A 4998-nucleotide genomic window follows, 5' to 3' on the forward strand; every position below is an offset into this window, starting at 1 on the left:
ATGCAGACAACTTATTCTTGGATATCTGTTCTTTTTATTGGATAAAAGTCCTAGAAAACATTGAAATGTTTCTTTACTCAGTTCTTTTTTTGACAATTTTATTTTAACACTGAAATATTGACAGAGCTCTAAGAAATAACATAGATGACTATGTGGTTTCTATGACAAATAAAGTGTTTTTTTTTTCCTTTTTAGAACCATCAAATTCTTTTGAACTGGCATATAAAGAAAGATGTTATTTCTTTCTTAACATGAGATTCTAAAATATTTATGAGGTGCTTAATTGAGACAGATTACTAATATATAATAGGAAATAAGAAAGTGACAAGGTATTTAAAAGCAGCACGTGTTTTTATTTATTTATTTATTTATTTATTTCCAAAGGGATTATAGATTTGTACTGATCTATCTACCTTTTCTAACCTTGCTCAGATACATTTTTTAGGTCATAAAAATTTTAGCTGGAGTTAGTGCACAGCTGTAAGAAAATGAATATCCTGCCTTTTCCCAAACTGTTTTTCATTTCTTTGCTTGCGTTCTTTCATTCATTCAACAGATGCTGAACTCCTGTTCTGTACAGACACTGTGGTAGGTATTCAGGGTACCTTACTAGTCAATCATAAGACAATCAGGGCTCTCTTGAGTCTCTAGTGCTGGACAATTTTCCCCCTTCTCTTTCATTCTGACACTTCCCTGCCACTTTCTTTCTCTAACCTTTCTCTTCTTTACCTTTGTTTCTTTCCCTCATCTCCTTATTTCTCTTCCTTTCTCTCTTTGTCAGAAAATCGCTAAAGGGCTTTCCTGTCTTCTTCAAGCTCATCTAGGTCCAATAGATGAGACTCCTTCTTTGCACTACACTCTTTTCCTGTGGGAATTCAGGGACGTTCATAATTTTTGGCCTGACTTAGCTATGTCTGTACCTCTTCTGAAGGAAATTGGTTGCTAGCTGATGAGAGTATCATTTCTTCCACTGCCATGGAGTCACGCTCCTCTGCCTTTCATCATGCTGCCAAACTCTGTGAAGAGTGAATCCTTTGGGAAGAGACATCTTTCTGTCTATGTTTATGAGCAATCATTTTTTGGTTGAAACAATTTTTAAAAAATTGGTTTTATATTCATGTACCTAAATTTATTTCCAATTTGGTTTCATTGATCACTGTACTGGCTGAGTTTTTCATTTCTGTTGAGCTTCCCACAATGAGTAGTACAGGGTATTTTTCCAGCACTATTTGGTGAGATAGGGAAAGGTTAGGGAGGAAAGCCTAAGATAAATTCAGAAATGACCATCGTCCTATTGTTTTCTGAAGCAGTGTAGTAAAAGAAGAAAAGAAAAGAAAATCGGTGTAGAGTCACAACACAAAGTTGATAAGGATAAGCAAGCTGGGTTCAGCTGAAATCACAGATTAATCAGAATAATAGAATTTATTTTAGCCCTGGAAGAGTTATTTTGATCTAACCTTGGCTCTTTAAAGCTGAGAATCAGAGATGTCAAGTTACTTGCCAGATATAACACAGCAAATTAACAACAGAGCTGAGGCTGGAACCCAGGTCTCAGTTGCCAGTTTCCTTTCTCACCAAGAAGGATAGAAGGTAGGGAATAGGAGTAATTATCTTTTGATGGAGATGGACTTGTTAGAACCATGGAGATTCAGAGGTTTATACTCTTTATCTGTATATTCTTTAATACATTGGAATTAAAGAACGTAGTTTCAACCAGGCATGGTGGCTCAGGCCTGTAATCCCAGCAGTTTGGGAGGCCGAGGCAGGCAGATCACCTGGAGTCGGGAGTTTGAGACCAGCCTGACCAACATGAAGAAACCCTGTCTCTACTAAAAATACAAAATTAACTGGACATGGTGGTGCATTCCTGTAATCCCAGCTAGTTGGGAGGCTGAGGCAAGAGAATTGCTTGAACCTGGGAGGCATAGGTTTCGGTGAGTTGACGTCATGCCATTATACTCCAGGCTGGGCAACATGAGCAAAACTGTCTCAAAAAGAAAAAAAAAAGTATCTAGTTTCTTATGATCCTTGTGCAACCAGCTAAGGTGTTGAAAAGAACTGGTATGATAAAATGAACTGCTACCTACTGAAACTAGGTCTGCAGTGTCAGTATATCCATAGGTGTGAGTTTATTTTATATCTTGGTTTGATGTTAGTTATTGCTTAGGGGAAAAATGTTTTTCCCTTAACCCCAAGTGCTGGAGTTATAGGTAAAGTTGGGAAGCTGAATTTGTTATTGGTGAATTCAGGGGATAAGTAATACATTGAAGAGTTCTGGATATATATAAACTCCTCCACAGGACAGAGGAGTTTAAACTTGAAAAAAAAAAAAAAAACTTGAATAAGGAGTCAGAACCTTAAGTTTATTACTTATTTAATTAGCCTATTATTTGAGGTGGCTTAGTACAGAGTTTAATCTCTCTTCTTGGGAAATCATTTGATCTCTGACTTTCTATCCCCCGAAAAGCCAAAAAATTATTACATCTCTGCTCCATTGGTGTGGATATTTTCATTTTTAGCCAGTCCCCAAAATGGTCCCCAATGATTCCTTGCCTCCTAGTAATCATGGCTTGTAGAGTCTTCCCACATTATAGCACGGTTTTTCTGTGTGGCCAATAGAATATGGCAAAATAATGCTATGTCATTTCTGAGGCTGGCTCGTGGAACACACTGTGGCTTCTGCCCTGTACTTTCTTTTTTTTCCCCTGAGTTGGAATTTCACTCTTGTTGCCCAGGCAGGAGTACAAGGGTGTGATCTCAGCTCACTGCAACTGCTGCCTCCCAGGTTCAATTGATTCTCCTGCGTCATCTTCCTGTAGCTGGGATTACAGGCATGTACCACCATGCCCAGCTAATTTTTGCATTTTTAGTAGAGACGAGGTTTCACCATGTTATCAGGCTGGTCTCAAACTCCTGACCTCAGGTGCCTGGCCCTGTCTTGTACTTTCTTGGATCCTTTCCTCTGGGGAAAGCATACTGCCAGGTTATGAGGATACTGAGACAGCTCTCCACGTAGCAAGGAACTGAGGCTTTCTACCAAGGATCAAAGATAATTTGCAGCCTTCTGTCAATAGAAATATGAGTGAACCATCTTGGAAATAGATCTGTTGACTCTGGTCAAACCTGCAAGTGACTGCAGCACCTGAGGTTGCTTGAATGTGACTTCAGGAGAGACCCTGAGGTAGAAGCATCAGCTTAGCCATTCTCAGATGCTTGACCCCAGAAACGATATGAGATAATAAATGCTTATTGTTTTAAACGGTTACATTTTGTGGATGATTTGTTATGCAGCAGTAGGTAGCTAATACAGTTGGGAAGACAAAAGTTAAATATCCTTAATTAATTAACTGATTTTTTGAGATGGGGTTTTGCTATATTGCCCAGGCTGGTATTGAACTTCTGGGCTCAAGCAGTTTTCCTACCTCAGCCTCCCTGTTAGCTGGGATTACAGATGCACACTACTGTGACTGGCTCTCTGGCATTCTTTTTTATTTTTATTTTATTTTTTTAATTAATTTATTTTTTGAGATGGAGTCTCACTCTTGTTGCCCAGGCTGGAGTGCAGTGGCGTAATCTTGGCTCACCGCAACCTCTGCCTCTCAGGTTCAAGCAATTCTCCTGTTTCAGCCTCCCAAGTAGCTGAGATTACAGGCACCTGCCACTACGCCCAGCTATTTTTTTTTTTTTTGACAAGGAGTCTTGCTCTGTCATCCAGGCTATAGTGTAATGGTGTGATCTTGGCTCACTGCAACCTCTGCCTCCTGGGTTCAAGCGATTCTCCTGCCTCAGCCTCCCGAGTGGCTGGGATTACAGGCATCTGCCACCATGCCTGACCAATTTTGGTATTTTTAGTAGAAACTGGGTTTCACCATGTTGGCTAGGCTGGTCTCGAACTCCTGGCGTGGTAATCCGCCCACCTCGGCCTCCCAAAGTGGTGGGATTACAGGCGTAAGCCACTGCATCTGGCCTCTAGCATTCTTTTTTTTTTTTTTTTTGAGATGGAGTTTCACCCATGTTACCCAGGCTGGGGGGCAAGGGGGCGATCTCGGCTCACCCCAACCTCCGCCTCCTGGGTTCAGGCAATTCTCCTGCCTCAGCCTCCTGAGTAGCTGGGATTACAGGCACACACCACCATGCCCAGCTAATTTTTTGTATTTTCGGTAGAGACGGGGTTTCACCATGTTGACCAGGATGGTCTCGATCTCTTGACCTCGTGATCCACCCGCCTCAGCCTCCCAAAGTGCTAGGATTACAGGCTTGAGCCACTGCGCCCGGCCTCTAGCATTCTTAATTTAAAAGAAATAGTAATAATAAGTAGAGATTTTAATTGTGAGATGTGACCCTTATAAACAATCACACTATTTGGCCTGTACTCAATATTTTCATTTGATTAAACAGAAAACTGAAGAACAGGAAAGTTAAGTGATTTATTTTTTGGAGGAGCTGGTAGTTGCTGAGAATTGAAATATGCTTCTCTTCTTTTTCCACTTTTCCTTAAAGTATGGTTCTATTTAAACAGATAGGAGTGAAGATGAAGTCCAAAATGGCACCAGGAAATTCAAAAGAGCGTTATGGTTTGTGCAAACTTTGTTTAAAGATAAGTTTTCTGAGAGCTACTGTTTTAGTGTTAAATTATTTCAAGTGGTCTGAGTCATTTTATCGTTACACACCAGTCAGTTATGCCACTTTCAGTTAATAAATGTGGAGGGGGTTCAAGAGATCATTTAACATAGGCCCAGATAGGAATATTTTTGATCAATTCAACAGACACTTGTAAAGAGCACCACCACTGGTCAGGGGATATAAAAATAAATAAGATAATAACATCTCTGCTAAAAAGGTTTATAGGTTAATAGGTTAGTGGTGGGGCAGATAATTTCAATAATGATACAGGTATTTTATAGGGCATAGGTAGAGTTTAGAGGAGGTACACCTAACCCAGTGTGGGAGCTCAGGGAGGACAAATTACTTTCTTTTTTTTTTTTTTTTTTTTTTGGG

The 4998-nt window shown here is 40.0% G+C and overlaps 1 pseudogene; it reads right to left on the bottom strand.

Moving 5' to 3' along the window:
- Positions 1-788: 788 nt before the first annotated feature.
- The window catches only part of LOC116563680, a 26967-nt pseudogene continuing 22757 nt past the window's right edge, over positions 789-4998 (bottom strand).

Source organism: Sapajus apella, unplaced genomic scaffold (genome assembly GCF_009761245.1).
Source record: "Sapajus apella isolate SASKATOON/1434 unplaced genomic scaffold, GSC_monkey_1.0 scaffold36, whole genome shotgun sequence".
NCBI lineage: Eukaryota > Metazoa > Chordata > Mammalia > Primates > Cebidae > Sapajus > Sapajus apella.